This window comes from Neopsephotus bourkii, unplaced genomic scaffold (assembly GCF_033783945.1).
Source record: "Neopsephotus bourkii isolate Nb327-2 ecotype Australia unplaced genomic scaffold, CSIRO-AGI_Nbou_v1 NB_107, whole genome shotgun sequence".
NCBI classification, from domain to species: domain Eukaryota; kingdom Metazoa; phylum Chordata; class Aves; order Psittaciformes; family Psittacidae; genus Neopsephotus; species Neopsephotus bourkii.
The window spans coordinates 9,065,597-9,087,087 of NW_026900624.1; the positions used below are offsets into that span (position 1 = coordinate 9,065,597).

Sequence of the window (21,491 nt, forward strand, 5' to 3'; positions counted from 1 at the left end):
TCTCCATCCTAAGTTGCTCTGATTCTTATTGCCTGTCAACATATAAGGGCAGGTTAATACAAATACATGCATATTAACCATGAAGATAAACAGTTCATGTTTAGCTTACCTGAAGCAACTTTTAAGTCATAGATCAAGTATGTCTGACTGTTGAAAGGAATCGGCACCAGAAACTGTTTCTAAGTTCTGAACTCAGCATCCAGGTAGCCGTCAGAAGATTAAACCTTATGTCCTGTTATACTAACAGGTAACTATTAGGCCTCCTTCTTCTGCTGACACTTCTTGTGATGTTTAAGATGAGAGGAAATGTAAAGTGCAGTACACTATAATTGGCAGATAGTGTTCAGGCTCCAGTCTTTTTTTTTTTTTTTTTGGTCCTTTCTTTTAAAAGAAGAAAAAAGCCCACAACTTTCTTGCAGAGGTCAAGTTGCCCTTCAAGTACTTTATGAAACAGGATTTCACCCTGAAGCCCAACCCTTGTTATCTAATCTATAGTTAGTTTTAACCTTGAAGTTGTCTCTGTCAGACAGAAGTGCCAAAGATGTTGCCCTGGCTCCAATGCAGTGGTAGAAAGTGCTCATTTTCTCAAATGGAGGAGTCTATCACAGAATGGGTTTTTTCCCCACTCTCACTGACAGACAAAAAAATCCCCAAAAACTTCTGAAATGGTGAAGCATAAAGAAAGTTTTGTTAACACAGAGCTTAGGAGGTCTGCACAAAACCTGAACCTTTGTGCCAGCTCACTGCAACAATAGGTGGGAACAGACTAAAATTGCACCCAGCAAAGGCACAGACTAAGCTTCAGGCTCCACGATCCCTAAATCAGCCTAGAGCAATACCTGTGTAAGAGACTACAGGAAATCTCTTGCACAGGTCAATCTAGTCTCAACTGAACAGGTCAAGGAGTCTAACCTAGCATTGGCACTCAAAAAAACGGCAAACCTCATACTCCCAAATCCCTTCCACGGCTCCTGAGAGAACATAAAAATCAGCTAGCAGGTGCTAATGAATAAATCACACAGGTATTCGATCATTGCAGGAAGACAAAGCTGAAGAAAATGCAAAACACTAAAACACAATGTAAAGCTTAATTAAAAATAGGAAACCTTAACTCAGTTCAAATCCACTCCACTGCCAGTGGAGCTTATCTGAAACTGTCAAACAGGCACAACCTTCCACAACTATCCAAGTAGGCCAAATGTCAGATTGCAGAGTGCAGGATAAAGTATTGTGACAAAAATGTTGTTAAACACTGAATGTAATGAAAACCGAACAGAACTGCTAAGGGAACACTGCAGCACTCAAATCCTCTTAGCTTGAAACTAGAGAATTCATCATCAGAACCACTTGCCAAGGCTTCAAGATATATACACAACTCAACCTCCAGCTTAGCTCTGTGGTTTCATAGAGAAAGACAGGAGGTAGCTTTAGAAACACTCTTTAGGAGGAATTGTTGCTACTTTACATAAAAAAAAAATAAAATAAAAGAAAATCACACCACCTTATACATTCCTTCCACTTTTCAAGTGTGTGGATACCACATCCATTTGACTAGCAAGCACTTTATCTCATTATTCCTACAATTCTGTGCAAACTCTACAGGTAAAGTGTTGCTGGTATAGCTAAAAGAAAGGCTATGCTATTGTAATGTATACACATGCTTTTATACCCATTTTATACCCCCCCCCCCAAAGAGGCCTACTGCAGCTCCAGAACATATTTTACCAATGTTATGTATAACTCAGGTGTCAAAAACAAAACCAAAACAAAACCAAAACTGGCAGATGCAATTTAGAATAACAGAGCAGATTTCACATGAAACAGTAAAAAAGAGAATCTAAACCAGCTGCAGTAAGACAATACATACAGGTCCCTTCCCATATTATTTTAATGCCTCTATTTTTCTTTACATGTAAAACACTTCCATAACATGTTACTGGCACTGAGATAGCAAAAAGAAGTTGGTGATTTAAATAATTCTGTGGGTACTTTTGACACATCTCTCAGGGAATTACAGGCATTTGAGATTCTACTGTAAAACTCCATTGTTACCTGTATTTTCTAGATAAAGTTCTCTTTTTAGATCATCCATAACTTTTGCATCAACTACATGTAGGATAAGATTTATATACCCATATACTATGGAATTGAAAATGGAAAGTTTAATATATTACCCATATAAACCTGTATTTTCTTATATCACAGGTCACATGAGTAGATGGAAACTACTGTTACTTACAAGTAACAAGCATTCCCATTTAATTTTTGTATTTTGTAGAGCTATGCTTCAGTGAAGAAAATACCAGGTTCTTCACCTATTAAGACAGCAAAGATTTAGTCCCCCACCATTTACCTTTCCCTTTTCCCCCAAACAAACCCTCTAAAGAAACTCTTTAAGGCTATATTGAAGAGATTGATCTAGAAATTGTCAGCTACACAGTACATTGCTTAGGTCTTTTTTCCTTCATTTTCTTCTAATAAAACCACTATACTTTTACAACACAGTCTTTCAGATGCTAAATAAACAAGGAAGAAGTGAAATTTCTTTTCCTCACCGAATTCTGAAGTAGATTTCAACACCAAGATGTAAAATATTCTTTTATCTTACCAAAAAGCTTTAATTATACATACTCATCAGAAGCAACATTACTATATTTGTTTAGTCATTATTCTCTTGAGAGAGGTGTCTTAAGACATTTTGTTTGGAAGTTAGAGAGTACTAACTCCCCCAAGACCCTGACATGCTAGGGTGGGAGCACACAACATTCCAACCGGCATCCGAAGAGTTCTGAAGACCAGGGATAGCATAGAGATTCAAAATGAGTTTTAAGAATAACTTCTTTTCTGGGAGGGTAGCGCAGCCCTGGAAAAGGCTACCCAGGCTGGTTCTGAAAACTTCCATCCCTGTAGGTTTTCAAGATATGGCCAGACCAAACCCACAGCTGAATTTACACTGTGTTGGTGATGGTTCTGTTTAAGTAGGATGTTGGATTACATGACCTCCCAAAGATCCTTCCAGCCAATACTTAATTATGTGCAAAAGGTGAGAAGGACATGTAGACGAGAGGGAATTACAGAGCTTGCATGCCCTGAGTAGTAGGGAAAGATTTATGACTTTATCCCACAAGGACTCACACACTTTGCTTTTCAGAATCAATAAATAAATTATGCAAACCCTTCTGAAAATCTCTGATAACACTATGTTTGGCAAAGATCCTTCTGAAACTACCCTGTTGACATGCACATAAAGCAAGTAAAGATACCTAACTAGTTTGCAAAAGCATTTTTGTCACGTCTTTGACAATCTGTACTACCACACACATTCATTTGTAGCTTCAGCTTGCACTATAGACACATGCACAAAATCAGGAGCTGAGGTAGAGCGCAAACAAGCCTATTGACTTGTATTCCTCATGGTGATGAATGCATCACTAAAATATGGCATGGCAAAAGCAGCCTACACATACTTTAGACATGGACTGCCAGAGTGCTTTCAACAGATAAGTATGAGCAGTGCTTCACCCTTAATAGGGCTCACATACAGACGTCAACAGAAACATACAGGTTTATTTACAGACTAAATAGAGAGCTCAGCAAAGTTAACAAGAGATTTTAATATCTCTCACAGTTCTTGCTTTAACTTGTATGCCATGATTTCTATTCCAAAGAAAATGATGGAGAGTGTAGTCACGTGGAACGGAGGAGATGCACAGGCCACACATGCTGCACACTGTGTTTACAGCTAGCTGGGAAACAAGTCACTGCCAAAACGTTTCCTACCTCCAAAACTGAACAACTCCCATTTTTCCCAAGACATCCAATCAGGAAAAAAAAACAAAACCCAACCCATTATCACCACTGGTTACACTGAAATGCCAAGGCCATCTGAATCGCTACATTACACTACTTGAATAAAGCCTTTGTTTCTATATTTAAAAGCCTAGCAAGCCTCTTCAATCTATTTTAGATTTTACTTGGAAATACTTTAAAATGGTAAATAAGCTTCATCCTTACATGATCCTCACTAGAACAACATTTCAGCTTCCTGATTGTGTATGTAGTTCAGATGCAAGTCTTCTGATGTTTACATAATTATTTGACCAGAGCCAATCATCAAAACAATTTGTGTTACAGGAAGGGCACTAACAGCATTTTCACTTCTAGTACTATTATAGGTATCCGACCCTGTCTGAGCCTCTCAAAATTAAGTGCATTTCTGAAATCTCACCTTTCTAAATCAAGGCAAAAACATATAGAAGAGCATTATTTTCAGAGGGAAAAATAAAATCTAAGCCTATCCACAAATTAACATCATGGTACAGTCACTCCTCTCCCCATTTACTGAAAACCCTGTTTGAGCAGAGTCATTAATTATCTGTCTTCCCATCCGGATACCCAGCACAGGGAAGAAGAGTACGCATACGCATGAAGCTATGTTTTAGTTACTCTTTTTGCCTTTCATTTTGAAACGGTTACCAACAAAATTAAGCATCTATTGTTCAAGCATGCTCCAGAATAAGATGCGTCTGTTTCAATTAATAACAGCAAATTACTGGTGATAAATTTTATTATACTAGTGTTAGAGTTGTATTTTGCAAGTAAGGTTCTTGGGCATGGTAGAGGAACACACACTGCACATACATATGCAATTACTGGCATAATTATGAAGACCATCATGGACTGCAAGATCATATTTTCCATTCACAAACAAAGAGAGCGCCCCAACACAACAGGGGTTCAATCACAGGCTTCACTTCATACATCCTAGTAGATTCACAGGAAAATTAAGCATACACAAAATGCCTCTTGAGAGCAAGGATCTGACTCCAAACATCTTTAAAAGTATGACCTTTCTGCAAATCACATCAGAAGTTAAATGAAATTATAAACCTCCCAAACTGTGTTCTGACTTCATGTCAAATACGTGTGCTACAACAACATAGCTTTACTCAGTGAAACACTAAGTACACAAGTGCATACATCAAGTCCTTGCCAACACCCTGGTTTAAGAGATATCTCTATCCAAAAAAAGAAAGATGAGGATCTGCCATGCCCTGAGAAACTGCATTAATCATCACGCTACAGGACTTGAGGAAACCCATTTCAGACACCCTGCCAGTTACATGCAGAACTAAGGTGTTCCTGACAGCAGGTACATGAACTCCAGGAATCTCCCAGAGATAGGGCCCTCAAGAGAGAGAATCAAACTGTCTCAATGTATCCACGTAAGAACATTCAGCTTAGGAGATCTTGCAGTCTGGTTGGGGCAGAAATGCCAATTCAAAACACCCTCTGGCAAGGGAGAGCCTTGAACCTTATTTAGAAGCGTGCTCACTGCTAATCTATTAAACAAAAACATAATGTAATGAGTTCTGGCAGCCTAACACTTTGCTTACCTTCCTTCCTAATAATCCAAATTGATTGAAAAGCCAGGGAATGAATCAAAAAGATGAAAAAAAAGGAGGTGGAGGGGACTTGTAAAACCCTTTAATTTTTGTTTTTCTTCTTTGAAATTGACTTTGCTGTTGAACTGAAAAAAGAACACTCTGAAAAGAGTAATTCCTCATCTAGCAAAGAGAGGCACACAGAACCACAGAGTATTTTTGGTTTTAGAAGCAATCTGGAATCTTAACCTTTTGGCTTTGTTTAAAAGCACACGGGCCTTCAGTCTTCTTCTGTGAAGAAACAAAGCCTTGCTATATGGAATTCAAAGGGATGCTTTGTCTAAAACATAATAATCCTGTCACAGGTGACAGGTGTCAGGCTTGGCCAGCTCTGTGACAGGCAGTGTGGTGCTACAGCTTCCTGGAGAAGTTTTAAGGCTTCAATTAGAAGTTTGCTGAGACCCAGGAAAGGTTACACAAAAGAATCTGAGATTACTTCTAAAAGTAAAAAGCCACACTTGAAAAGTGAAGACAGGCATCCGCATTTCTCTTTCTATTTAGTGATGAATGATCTGAATATTAACTTGAAGGTACCTGAAAGTGAGATTTCTGCAGATTTGACAAATGAGGTACTTTAAATTTGCCAACCATGTCACTGCTGTTTTCTCTCCCTCATTTCAAAATATCAATTATTAAAGCATGTTTCTTTAACAAAGTCTAGAAATTCTCTTTTTTAAACGTTGTGCAGCTAACCTTTGCAAGAAACAGTCTACAGAATTGTCAAACTTCCATGGAAAAGAGATTCTATCTGAATGACATGGCTCCAAAAAAGCAGAGTTTCCTTCCTGCCAGAGAGAGAGATTACTAATGTGTGTTGCAATTAGTGCAAAAAACAATCCTATCTTTGCAGTTGCAGGCTAGAAAAATTACATTTTTATTTACTCATATGCAAACATCAAGTGGAAAAAACTGTGAGCTGTTGTTAGATGTTGGGCACTATGCACATATTTTTTTTCTCTCAAATGGTTAATGACTGTGTATTACCAAACACCCATCAGGGCAGCTCTACATCTTGCTATTACAAAGATTAGGATACTGCAGAATTCCCTCATGCTCAATAAATTAATTTAAAAAAAACCAAACTATGACCTCAAAAAGGTCAGACAGGTTAACTTTAAATTTAAAGCCCACAGGAAACACAATATCCCATTCTTTACACTGTTGTACAGAAAAAGCCAACCCAGCAAGCAGAGAGTGAGAGGACGCAAACCTTGCCAAAGCTCAATAAATTAATGAAAAAAGGATGAAATAGTTTGCCTGCAACACCCAGGGCTTGGACATAGCTTGGACCCATGACTCGTGTAGTAAAGAAAGAATCAAACATTTTTGAAGCAGGACAGCGGAGCTTTCCTGTCTCTTCATGTAAGTGGCATTCCCACACACCACCCTTCCCATCATTTATTATCAATACTTCTGTCCTTCTTGCCAGACATATTGTCTCCATGTACACTCCATTCTCAGTTTGCCCTTGGTTGGCAAGAGAACAATGAGCCCTAATTCAGAAAAACTACTGGCAGAATACATTTTCTTTCCAGTGTATTTCCTCAGAAAGAGAGCCATAGTCCCTTTAAAATGCATTCCAGAAACTTGAAGTACTGGTGCTGCAAATGTAAACAAACCATTTAGATCTGATACAAGATCTGAGTTTTATGCAAGGACAGATTTACACAGAACAGTAAAAAGGGGTAGGAAAAGAAGCCTTACATGAGAAAGCAAGAAGCGACATGTAATAAAAATGTGAACAAGTGAGGAAAAGGAAATAAACAGATGCACACATCATGGTAACTTCAGCTATGCTATCCCACCAGTCTGAACAAGTGCAAGGTCATTAAAGAGCTGTAGCACAGATAGCAAGGGAACAAGAGGTACATTGTGCAGTGTTCAGCTCTGAAGCAGGGAACAGAGAGACAGAATAGATGAAAAGTATTTCTTGTGATCCAAAGAATGCAGGAAAATTCAAGAGTCCCAGTGATAACCCTGTCAAAGCAATCTGTTTTTTCTCTTGTAGTGACACAACCAAAAGACAGTATGAGAAAGGTGTATACACACAAAGCTGAAATATGCAAGAGAAGCAATGAAAATGTAAGAAAAAAGCATGTTTCCTTTGAGATTATTTCTCATCTCTACCAGAACTTCCTGGCATGTCAGAGAAAAACTCTCCCTTAACTACAGATCATTTCAGAAAGCACCCAGGAACTTGTCCCATCTCTTCATTTATTCCTCAAGATACTACCAGCAAAGATGACAGGGGAAAATTGTGAGATCTATGAATGAGGTATTTTTCCAAATCATGACCTTGGACATTCTGACAAAAACAAATTCCACCCTGCTTACATGACAAAAATATGGTTCTGGAAGGGAGCATAGTCATGTTTTTTAGTCTATCCAGGAGCAGAAGTATCTCTCCAGCTCCAGAAGGTCAAAAGATATCTCCATCACGAAGAACACAGGCCACAAAACACTTCAGCAGTTACTCACAGCTGCAGGGTACAAATGAAGTCTTCACGATCAAACAGCAACAAAGTTAGTTTTCTTGCTTATTAAACTTCCTAGACAACGCAGTGTCGCTGCTCCAAAAAAAAAATGACTGCTACTAGTGAAAGCTTCTGAATTGTCTCTTGGAACAAAGGTTTTGTCAACTGTATTTAAGACTTCATGTAAGTTAAATTGCTTTAGAAAGCCATTAGATCCACACTGAACAAAGAAAAAGTCTAAGGAATTTTCTTAATATTCTCAAGCAGGTCTATTTTTGTTCACTTTTCATATGTAAAGTTTAAGGAGTGGAATAAGAAAAAATTTCTCAAAGGAAGTCACTCCTCTGTTTTGAAATCAAATAAGAGACATGACTGAAATTCTGATTTATCAGCTGAACGCTTTCCGGAAAAGTATAAGGATTCTGGACTACTGATTGCTCCTAAAAAAAAACAAACCCTCAACTTGTCCTGAACTACTACTTTCCAAAGCTGTACAGACAATTCCAAAGAATCTACAACACCAGAAGATCCTAACAGGCAGCATCCTGAACCAAGGCCAAATGTCTAGCTAGCCCTATAAATCTATCTCCAACTGGTATTCATCACTAATACTGACTTTATATGGTAGATTTTTGAAGCTGCTGAGGGAAAACCCATTCCCCTTGGGGGTGACAGATTCTTCACCATCTGGTCATATAATGCACATTTATTCTGACTAGCAGCAGCCCACCTTTGCTAGTGAAAAGTTCAAAAGCTGTGACCTGGCATTCATACAGATACAGTTTGCATCACTATGAAGTCTCAGCACAAGAAATGGAGGAGCTCTCCCACATGACTTCCATGAAGAAATAGCCTAAGTGTGAAGAGTAGTGCCTCTTTGGAGGAACATGGAGCATCACATGAAACCCTGGCTGATGCTGTTGTGGAAAAGATTGAGACCTTGCTTCAGTAAGCTAGAAGATAAGAAATGTTAGACATTTTATTTTCATGGGTTAAGAGTTTTAGAGAACAAGGTGTCACAGCAAATGCTGAGGGAAAGACAAAAGACTGCAAGGATCTCCTGAAAGCCCTGTGAGCTTTCGTCTGCTTCCAACTCCAGTATTCACAGGCATGACTTATATTCAGGATCTCTCTTCCACTTTTTAGTCTTTACAGCTTTCTGGCATGGAGTTCCACAGATCTAAATCTTGCATTATGAAGCATTACCTGCCTTTTGTTTGCTCTGAACTAGTTTTCTGTTACAGCTTCATCTGATGTCCACTGGTTCTTGTGTTGTCAGAGTGAATAAAGTTATGTCCTGCTTTCCTTCATTTTGTTCATCATTTTGTAGGCTTTCCTCCTATACTGAGATGTTTTTCTTTTGCACTGAAAAGTCCTAGGTTGCTAAATTGCTCACATCTCTCATTATTCTCACTACCCTCCTCTAAGCATTTTTCAGTTCTCCTCTCTTCTCTTTGAGATAAAGGAACCAAACTGCAAAGCCAATTCAAAACACGTGGGTACCACAGATTTATGTATGGGTATAATAGTGGTTTTCTTTGTGATTTTATTTATTGATTGGTAACGAATATAACTGGATTCTTCTGAAAGTACAAAAAATTATTTCAGCAGGGCAGAAGTGTTTTAATAAACCACATACGATAGGCTGATCCTTTGTTTCATGCCCCAAAATAGACAGCAAAAAGAAGTTACATAATTGCAAATTAGATTAGCGATGCTCATAAAGAAAAATTTGGTTTACTCAATACAAGTGAAGGTACTCCCCCTGTGAGGATGGGCAAGCACCACCTTGACAAATCTTCAGCAGGAACCTCGATACCTCTTGTTTTCATACAAGAAAATCATTAAAATAGCATAACTCATACGATGTGTTTTAAAGTGACAAAGGACTGACAATCTAGTCACCTGGCAGCTAGCCACAGACTTGCTCCACTGAAAGGAATTTACTCAAATATAGTCACAATAAATACTTAACATGTTTTAACTTGGCAGAAGAAAACCTGACTCAATACCACCACATTCTCAGTTTCCTGGAGTTACAGGTTAACATACATACATACATATACATATACATATATATATATATATATATATGCATGCTCTGGCTGTGAAAAATACAGAGACCAGTGTCTTACAAATTCAGCATGCTGTTTAAGTCAACAGGATTATCTTCATTGCTTGTACTACTGTACCATATAGAATCATCATATTCTTTAGCAGATGTTGGTTGTGGGCAGCAATTAATACTCTGTAAGTGCCTGCTTTAGAAGTGATAAACTGATTTATATGAAACAGACAGATAACACGCCTAGAATGTGAGACTGAAAGTACTTCAATGAATAACCAAAAGACCTCCCAAATACAAAACAATTTAAGGCAGTGTTAGCCTCTAAAGCTAGACTCCAAGGCTACACAGCATTTTTAATGCTGTACATATGTATCTATTCATACACACATATGCTACACTTCAGCAAAGCTCCTATATAATCTACAGACTGCATTTTATACATGCATATATATATATATCTATCAATTAACATTCTACACCTTAGTAAAGACAATGAAAGTAAGTATTTTCAGACATGTAATCTTAACTGCCTGTCCTTACAGGGCTGGACGCGCCCCAGTGATGGTGTGCTTCAGCCTGTAATAAGAACAAACTGTAATAAGCCTGTAATAAGAACAAGCTACTGTACCTTTATTTATGGTTGTGATCATTTTGGCAAATGACCAAAGTATATTATTCTATTTAGTTGTATTGGTCCCTTACCTGCTTCAATTATCAACAGAACACTACTACAAATATTGCATTTGCAGTAGAAGAGAGTTCTAAGATGGTATTCTAGACAAAAAAAAATGCAGAAGGAGGTGTGACTCGTAGAGAAGTCTAGCCACTTAAAAGATGACATGTACCTAGGACACACCTGGGTCGGAGCAATCCCAGACACAGCGACAGGCTGGGCAGAGAAGAGATTCAGAGCAGCCCTGTGGATAAGGCCTTTCGGGGTCCTGATCGATGAGAAAATGAACACGAGCCATCAGTGTGCGCTTGCAGCCCAGAAAGCCAACCGTATCCTCGGCTGCATCAAAAGGAGCGTGACCAGCAGGTCGAAGGAGGTGATCCTGCCCCTTTAACTCTGCTCTTGTGAGACCTCACCTCGAGTATTGTGTGCAGTTCTGGTGTCCTCAACATAAAAAGGACGTGGAACTGTTGGAACAAGTCCAGAGGGGGCCACGAGAATGATCAGGGGACTGGAGCACCTCCCGTATGAAGACAGGCTGAGAAAGTTGGGGCTGTTCAGCCTGGAGAAGAGAAGGCTGCGTGGAGACCTCATAGCAGCCTTCCAGTATCTGAAGGGGGCCTACAGGGATGCTGGGGATGGACCCTTCATTAGGGACTGTAGTGATAGGACAAAGGGTAATAGGTTAAAACTTAAACAGGGGAAGTTTAGATTGGATATAAGGAGGAAATTGTTTCCTGTTAGGGTGGTGAGGCACTGGAATAGGTTGCCCAGGGAGGTTGTGAATGCTCCATCCCTGGCAGTGTTCAAGGCCAGGTTGGAGGAGGCCTTGGGTGATATGGTTTAGAGCGAGGTGTCCCTTCCCATGGCAGGGGGGTTGGAACTTGATGATCCTGAGGTCCTTTCCAACCCTAACTCTTCTATGATTCTATGACAAGATAGCATTAAGCAAAGTCTGTAAATTGCGACAAGCCAGACAAGCTTCACCAGTTTCATTTACATCATAAAAAGGAGAACTTGTGGAAAAAAAAACCCATAAAGAAATCAAAGCAATATGAAAAGTAATACCAATGCATAATCTGATACTATATATTTTTATAGCATTGAATTCTAAGTTCTGATAATTCTCCTCTATAAGAAAATAATCACTTTGTCAAGAAAAACATTACCTGCTACTATTTTCATTCCCTGACATCTCTTCTGGATTTTTGGCAAAGTCTGACTTGCTGAGCTATCAGACCACCTTATATCCAGCACTGTGTTCCAAGTGAATGCTCACATTAAGAACATGAAAGAGCTGGACTGCAGGATTGCTTGGGGTGGGGGTGTTTTAAACCGTTACAGTACTTCTGCAGAACTTTATTTGAAGGGGGAAGAAAATGTCCCTCTCCCCAAATGAAGCAAGGAACTCTATGGAACCAAAGGGAATCGGGGCCCTCTGCTCCAAGCACATCTACGGTACAGCTGCAGCCTGGAATCCCCAAACCCATGTGCTGATTGTCTAACCTACAAGTTACATGGCAGCTGTTGCTGGCACTGAGAGCTGCTGCCCAAGAAGACCTGAAAATTAGAGGAGCCAGGGCCAAGAGTCTCCTCTCATTCAGGGCACACTCCCCAGAGACAGGTTAGGGGAGTAATGAGTATGCATTTACGAAGTTCTTTAAGCTTTAGAGCTCATGGCATGCTTTACGTGCAACTAGTTTCAGAAGAAAGAAGAAAAACTCTTATTTGAAGTGTTCTGGTAATAACTTCTTACCTGCAGATGAAGGTAGACAGAGACGTCAGCTCAGCGCAATCTCCCACTCCAGGCATAGGTGTCAATGCTGCTGACAAGCTCAGCTGCTAGAAGACAAAAATTGAGACATCACTACACATTACTAAAACTGCCTTCTTGAGGGTAAAGAAAGCCCTATCCTCCTCCTCCCTTTAATGCTTCGGAAAATACAGTGTTCACCTAGCACCTACAGGTAATATATAATAGCCTGTTATACAGAAACAGTATTTAATTTGTTAAAAGAGGGTTCAAAAGCAATCTAGGATACTTCACTTCATTTGCTGTTTCTTATACCGGGTGTGACTTTCCTACTATAAATAACTAAGTGTGGTAAACAACATTTCAACGGCTTTCGAGAACATTAGAAAAAAACCTAAGCACTGTATTAGGTAATCACAAGCATCTATCACTGCTAAATTACAAATACAGGAGACTGTGAAATAATCTTCTTCCTTAATTTTCTTTTTAAGGAAAATAATCCTCAAACTGGAGGCATTCCAGATGAGAAAATCTCCAAGAGCTCTCAAACTGCATACCCTGACTCCCTTGCTGCAATGAATCATGGCCAATGCATGCACATGAAGTCAAACAAACTAGGCAAAGGGTAACAAATCCCAAACTGCTGATTAAGAGTAACGTTAATCAGCTTGGAAGGATGCTTACTACAGTGATGTTTAACAGCATCATTGTGACAGATTTACAAACAGTGCCTAGTACTTTGTCAAAGCCAAAAACATGTGAGAAGTGGTTATTTTTAAAACTTTCACCACCAAATGCTTTCTGAATTATATTTTAAAGGAACGTATCTAAAAGTGTAATACTAAATGGGAACTTTTCAGTTTGACAGAAGCATAGAAGAATAGAACTAAATTAGGAAAATCTTTCCTCTAGTCTTTTAGTATCTCCTCTTCCACTGCTATCAGCCACTGAATTTTGCACAAGACGAACTGTTTTCCTCCTAGTACTTGTCAGAGCTACAGGAAAAGACTCAATATGCACCAACTCTGTCATAAGCATGTTCTAAGGGTCTGGAAAACAACAAAAACCTCTTAAAGATCGGAAAAGAAAGGACTCGCCTGTTGTAAAATACTACACCACACACACTATGCATCAAAGCCCTATAGGAATTACTTCTCAATAATGGGATATTCAGCAGCTCCAGAGAACTCAGGTACGTATCAAATCATTTTCCCCACCACAGGCTGAAAATGTAGCTGTCACTCACAAACCAATATTCATTAAATTCCTCAGGCGCCAGAATATGTTTTTGTGTTATGTTTTGTGCTTTGCACTCTGTTGACCTACTAACAATTACTAGTGGTTCACATGAGCCTTTTATTTTAACTCTGAAATTACCATAACCAGTTTTCGGTGAATTTATGCCTCTCAGCTGAGAAGCTGTGATTTCATATAAGGAAAAAGTGCTTGTTAAGCATTCTTAATGTATTTGCTTGCAGCTACATTATAGAATATTGCTTTAGATTCTCTGCTTGGGTGTATTCACCACATAGTAGAGTCAAACGGTCTTAGAAAATGCTGACCATTTCTTTAATCCACCACATAAGGTTAAAGCAACAGTACTTGAACTCCAGTTACTTATCAATACCCACATATACATTAGATTAAGAAAATAAGTCTGGTTGTAGAATACAGATGGTGACTCAGTTAATCCAGAGACATATATGCTTGAATATGCTGGTGGAGGGAGAGGCAGTGAGTGAATATCTCACCACAAACTATAAGAGCTCAGCTTCAAGATGCTGAAGTTGTCTTTATCTATTGGAAACTGATCAACTGCCAGATACAAGTACACCATTACTACTCCTTGTTACTACTCCAGAATTCTTTACACAACAGGCAAAGAATAGTGGATTTTTAACCTTAGGATGGAGTAGCTGCGATGCTGGTCCAGCAGTAGGGTCCACTCAAACAAAGACACATTCTCTTTAGCTCTATTGAAGCAGTAAAGCTCTTCTCAGACCACTTTGCAAACTGAGTGGGAAGGAATAAGGATAAGAGCCACATTCTGTCCTTAGGGACCCCTATTAAATCAGATTCCCAACATCAGCCACTTCCTCTTTGTTTTCCTCAAGCCATATGGCTTCCTGACAAACTCTGTATAAACAATAAATCCATTAATCAAGCCACTGCTGGAGGAAAAGTCTTTCCTTTTTTCTTTCCTTCCCTTCATGAATCCAGACATTTTAATGGAGATGGTTTATGTATTTTATTTTATGAAAGTCACAAGCAAAATACTAAAATCTCCTTTGTTCCTACACTGCAGCCCTGATTCCAGTACGTACTTTATCAGTAGAAGGAAATCCTGACATGTTAAAGTGCAAAAAGATATGGGAATAGAGAAGTCAATCAAGCCAACAAGAAAGGAGCCAGCCTCATTGAATCTGTTAGTAAGAATATAGTATAAACTGCTGCTGAGGCTCCCTAGAATACTGCGTCAAGAAACAAAATAACAGAAGTTGTTGTTTGCTTATTGTTTTTTTATTTGATTAACAGAAGTAAGTAGAACAAGAAAGGTGTTACAAGTAATTTCTATTCCTACACGGCTCTGAGGAGGTGCATACATGCAAATACCAGAAGTAGGCCACAAGTAGCTGAAAGTAAGAATTTCTTGCAAGACACTACAATAAAGGACTTTCCCAGATTTCTTAAGTAAGGTGAACCAAGATGACCAATTCCACACAACACGCTACATAATCTATTTTGTATCTACAAACTGCTAAATTTGTGCAAGTGATCGTGTTATTCTCTGATCATGATGAAATAAACACTGCACACACAAGGAACTCTATGGCAGAGAGGAAGCACAGAAAGAAGAACAAGATTTCTAGCTCTTAGAGGTGGGAAGCTCCCTTTCCTGCAGTTGGGACAATACCACTCTCCTGTGGAGAGGGAAGAGGAGAATTAAAACCAAACTTGAAACAGTGCCACTACTTCACCAAATCAAACAAACTTGAGAGTGCTCAGCTTCAATTCTGCTGCTCAGTGCCAGTGTGTACAGGAATATGCCCTGCAGCTTCATACTGCTGCAGGGTAAAACTCTGTTCATAAAGAATATATATACACTGTTGGGCAAACACAAAGTCAAAGTATGGCAAGGCATTCCCTTTCTTCCTACTTGATCAATAGGATCACAGAATACAAGGCTGAGAATTCAAGAGCACTGAAGAGATAAGAAGCAAAGACCTAATTTTCTTTGGTTTAACAAGCTTTTTTTTTCTTTACTGCAAAATCAGACCACTCCTGTACTTAAGATGTCACTTTGAGATACGTGTGGAGTCCGTTATCCTTATCCAAATCAACTATTTGCACCACACCTTGGAGCCTACGCAGCAAAGAAGGACATGGTTTCCTACTGATGATGGAAGAAGGGAGAACCAAGAGACAACTCACCATCTGCTTGTATGACGGCATTACCAATCAAAGCAGACAGGACAAAGGTTCATGTGTCACTCACCACTTCAAAGAATATGAAAATGCAAAATATCTGTTCTGTAGATCTGTTCCCTCTGACCTTTTTTCCAAGACTTCTTTCACTGAAGTTTCACTACTCAATAGTCTGCAGTGTGGAAGGAGGACTGGGAGGAACAAGATATTACTTTCAAACTCCGGTGGTCTCTTTCAGTTACACATTTCTAAGGCAGCTGTGACCCTTTCACTAACATGGAAGGAAAACAGCACTGGCATGGTAACAAAACTTTTTATCTTAAATCATACTTTGTTTTCATTTTTTACAGCTGTTCCATAGCTTACTGGAAGACCAAAACCACGTCACAATTAATGTGAACCAAAGTAATCCTCTGCTGAAATAGGGAGAAACACAAAGCAGTTTGTGATACTGATAAAGACCTTAAGGAGACACAGCATTAAACAAGGACTGGCTTTTCACAAGTTCAGCTTTTTTTTTTTTTCCCTTTTTTAAAAAACTACAGGAAAGCAGCATTCTTGATTACAAGCAGGAAACCTTTCAAATGAAAGCCCTTTCTGTCTTTGTTGAAGTAAAGTAGCAATTAGCCACAAAGGAAAAAAAAATATATATGGAAAAAGTAATCTCAGAAGATTGAGTCATTATCTCCAAGGAGACACTTCTGTAGTTTTAACGAGGTCAGAACAGTCTGGTCACTTCTTCAGGGTAACGGGAGACAGACGACGTTAGCTTATGTTTCTATCAAGGTAATGACAATTCTGAAAGACCAGAGATACCAGATGAAGCCTACCACTATGAATTATTAGCCCTGAGGTTACAACCTGAAAAGTTACACCACCATGACCAAAGTACAGATGGATTTGTAAATGCCTTTAGGTAGTGTCAAAAGGTACGTTTGTTTAGGACAGAGTAGTGAGGAAGATCAGGTGCTGCAAGCTAGGGTGGCCTTTCACCACATTTGTGTCAGATGGTCCCAATTATCTTACTGCCATTAATCAAAAGTTATCCTTCAGCAACTACATAATGACCTATGTAAAAATAAATCTGGGGTTGGCTTTTAGCTCCTAATAAGAAAAGCTTCCCTATCACAAATCAATCAGTACAAGCAGCATCCTTGCTTGAAGTCTTATTAAAAAGCCTGTAGTACAAAGCTTTGCAGGTGTGAGATAGTTTCTTCACATCAAGCGTCAAAATGGACTGAAGGAAAGGTTGACAAGAAAACTTACAAGTATACCAGTGGAGAGGAGGAAAAGACTCTCCTGTGATCTCACTATTCTGTCCTTTCTGACCCTATCGATAGACATGTGCTCCCAAAGTAACAGTATCTGTATGAGTCTATTTTGGCTACTGCTTTTACCTGTGGGAACAAGACCGGCCCAAATTGGAAGCAAGACACATTATTAGGAGAATAAAAAGAGCATCAACCTGTTTGTGTCTTCACTAAAGTAGTCACTTGTTCATGTATTCACTTAACTGTAGAATGTAGCCAGTCACAGCAAGATCACATAAGTTTATTCTTTCTTTTCCCCAGAGCAACTTAACACCTTAAACAGAATTGTCAGAGGAATCTTCCAACCTTGACTTCACCACATCATTTTGTCTGGAGCACTCACCTCAAGTCCTGTCTACGTTACCACTAGCCTGTGGTCACAGATGAATGAGCAGCCTATGTCTGTGATTCTGACATCATTTTGAGTGTTTTTTAAAACCATATCCTGTGGTATGCAGGAGCAACACCACTAACATCCCTTTCATCAGTCAAAAAAGGTTGCCTGTTTGTTACTATTATTTAGTTCTTCTCAAGAAGAGAGAAAAAAAATAATTGAATAATAATCTCTTCAAATCCAACCCTAAGTTACTCCCTCGTCACTCCACAAGCATGGTATCCTAGTTCTTTGAGGTCTACCTGAAGTGTTGAAAAGCAATGCTACAAAAATTGTGCTGATAAATAGATCAAAAAGAGTGAAATGAAAATTATAATGCAGCTTGATATTTATATTAAAAAAAAGAAAGTCTTTATCATGATCTTTAAAGTTCTGCCTGTCAGTTTTTGCCTTGCAAGTATGTGAAGAAGACTCGCTTTCCATACTTTGGTTTCCATGAGCAACAGGCTTGAATTCATTTAATATGGTTTTAAACCTTTATAGTTCCAGTTGTTTGAGAAAAGAGAAAGAAAAACACTTGAAGTGATTTATTTTCTTTCTGTTTAAACAACATATCCAAGAGACCCCCAACACATAAGCTATGAGAACATCATCCTGTAAAGTAGCATCTTTCAAGGTAGAGCACCTTGTTTTCTCTTCCTCTGAACTAGATGGCAACATCTGTCATTAAAGACTACTGTAACAATTACCCCAAGATCAAAAGGGCATGCTGATACAACAGAAAGCCATCAAGATTCATCCACAGGCTGCACATCCTACACTCACTACTCATCTCCTCACATATTCTGTACTCCATCTGGAAGAATACTAGGGTAATTTCTGCCACAGAAACTGGTAGTTTTCTCCTCGACAGCAAGTGTTTTCTTGAGAGCAGGCATTGCCATGCTACACTTCCTGACAGCAAGCATGCCTTTATTTGATTCCTTCAACAGTCTCAGAAGTGCAAGGTTCCTGCAGACTTCTGATCAGAGACCCCCCCCTTGGATAACACTGCCTTGGCTATGCAGCTGTAGTTAGATGCATTCAGGCTCATTTCACAAGGTAATTATGCAACAGAAGCAGAGATGAGAAGTCACAGCAAGAACTTGCTTTGTTGAAAATTTCTTTTTGCCGATAGTCTTTTCTGCTCACAATCAGCTAAAACCTCCTCTGTAAAGTACAACTAGACTCCACCGCTTTACATGCCCACCTTACCATTTGAAACCAACCACAAATTCACCCTTGACTATTAATTCTTCAAACACAGCATCAAACTTTTGCCATGCCTATGTATTACTAAATAGCTTGCCCTGATTCTCAGGAAAGCATGTAAGAGAAAGCGTATTTGAAGAAGAGAAAGAAACCGAGGTAACACAGGATTAGTTCTGTGTATTCATATCTCTACTGTCTTTTTTTTTTGGGTTTTAAGTTACCAGGAAGTGTATTCAGTTTCTAGAAACCACACCAGGAACAGAAAATAATTAATACATCAGAATTAAACAGTCACTGCAGATTATTTGTAAATTCAAATTGGTTCAGTTTAGGATTAACCCAAACCAACAGCAACAAAATCCAGTTTCAACTCAGTTTTGTCTTTAACATTAACAGTAGTATTAGGCATCGCCCTGCATTTCCAACTAACCCTTTCAATTCAAGAAAATTCTTATTCAAGAGAGAATTTCCCAGAGGGTTTAAATGTTAACTTCAATTACCTTTCCATGGCAAAAAGTTAAAAGCCACTCCTAACAACACACACACTCCAGCCTTCTTATAATTGCACAGAAAAAAGTGAATGAACTACTTAAAACAGTGCTCAGCAGTGGCAAAAACTGGCAGGAGAGAGAACCTTCCCCTTTTCTGAAGGCCTGCAGTGCTTTCTTTTGCAATTGCCACCTCGCACGCAGTGCACAACAGCTGTCATATTTGATTGCACAAGCACATCTTTACCCTATTTCAAATGCATGTAGGTGCATTGACATTAACACAGAAGTCAGCTCTGCAACCAAAAATCATGCCATTTTACCTACTTCCTCCATTTCTTCCTGTCCTACATGGCACCCCTCAATTTACAGTGAATGGGTCAGGAATCAAATCCAGATTTATAAGAGCCAAAAGCTCAAAATTCACAGCCTAGCAATATGTACAAGCCAATGAAACTACAGTGCAAGCTATTCTGTATGGCTCACCACTGCTGCGAGGATAAAAAGAACCGGTGAACTCCTCCCAGTGCATGCTGATGTTCATTTACAAGGAGAGGACAACACCAAGACAAAAAATTTCCAGTCATGAAAGATGTCAGAAAGCCCACGTCTTGGTTGTGCCTTTGCAGGTGAAGTTAAAGGGCTCAAGGGACAAAGAGACTCTATGTTATCAGCAATATGTTAAGAGATCTCTATTTCAAAAGAAGTTATAAAAAAATTTGCTAGTTTAAGTTTTTTTGTGCATATGAAAATAGAACAGATCATCTTGTTGTATATGTTGGACCATGCTCAACGTAAGTCAATTTCAGTATATGAATAATACAGCAAGTTCTCTAACTAGCAGTTACTTTCAGGTAACTTGTGTCTGCAAATAGTCAGCTTCTATAAAATGAACTTCGTATGTATCTAACTGGAAGCAGACAGTGGATAATAGGTAAAATACTGAAGTACACAGCTGCTATGCATTTCCTGGTTGTAAAACCAGTCACAGATGGCACCTGCAGAGAGCAAAGTTAGCCCTGAAAGTTTGCAGATTTCTAGCTTTCTCTCCAAGCATTTGTCCTTGTTGAAAACGAGTACCCTCCACCAGACCTTCAACCAACATCTGTGTATCCTGTGTCGCCATGTTCCCCCTCCCGGAGTGTGTGAGAAGATGTTAGTAGTGGAGTTATAATACACCATTTCTTTATTGTTACTAATCAAAGGAATAAACATTTTAGAACAATTACTGCCTTTACACAATCACATAATTACAGATTTCTTTTTGTTTTGAGCTTTAATTTCTACTTCATTATATAGTCAATAGAAGCCAAACTACCTTTCACTTTCCTTGCAATTAGCAGTGGGTCAAATGGAAGACAAACAGAAAGCTGATTTTTGCTGCACTCCTTCACAAGAAGTTTAATCAATCCTCTGGAAGCAATCCTCCCAGTGAGATGAATTTCAAGCATGCCTGCACCTTGCACATAGGTGCAAGTGTAAGACAAATATGAGAGAGAGAAAAATGTATTTCTCCATCACAAGCCATTACCTCCATCTCACACAGCAGTAACTAAAACCATGGCATTTGTCTTAGTAAAGACACTAACTTAGGAGAAACCTTGCAGAAAGGAAGAGTCCCACAACAGTTTCAGAAGGAATGGTGACTTCTAGTTAGATACTTACTGGTAGTTATAACCTGTAGAACCAGGGCCAACTAAGTACCAGTGACCAGGAAATGCCCAAGAGGCAATTTACACCATTAAAGTCTTTGAATTTTATTTATTTTGCTAGTGTAAAGGTAAATAGCATGGCTTTATCTACTACAAAACTTATGTCATTGGCAACATAAGTCAACATTTAAAAAGCGCTAGTGATTAAGAAGAAAGCAACACTTTATAGTTCAAGATTACATTAGGTTTACAATGAATGAAAACGTTCCTTGCTCACAAGAACGGCATGACTGTCTTTAGATCACCTAGGATTACTGGTTTTTGTCCCTGCCAGTTGTGGGGGGGGACCACCAAAAAACCCCAGGGCTAATTTTAAAGATCCTACCTTAAAAGTACAGAAAAATCAGATGTGCTCAGTAACTTACTACAGAAAATGTCAGGCTGTTCATTTCGGAAAGGCAAAAAAAGACAGGCAAATCTCAAGACATTCTGCCTACAGGAAGAACCCAATCCTGAAGATTTTTCTATGAAGTTAAACAAACCCTAAATGTATAAAGATGGTATTCACTTAAGCAGAAGTTTAAGACTGATCACAAGTTGCTACATTTTTTTAGAACA

At 38.9% G+C, this 21,491-nt stretch overlaps 1 protein-coding gene across 3 annotated transcripts in view; it reads right to left on the bottom strand.

Moving 5' to 3' along the window:
• RASSF8 (Ras association domain family member 8) overlaps window positions 1-21,491 on the bottom strand; it is an 85,521-nt gene that overhangs the window by 33,639 nt on the left and 30,391 nt on the right. For 2 of the 3 annotated variants that reach the window (XM_061359877.1, XM_061359887.1), the window contains exon 2: window positions 12,416-12,501. The gene's annotated coding sequence lies outside the window, so the exon portion shown is untranslated. The remainder of the gene's footprint in view (window positions 1-12,415; window positions 12,502-21,491) is intronic. The other variant, XM_061359896.1, reaches the window with a different exon arrangement.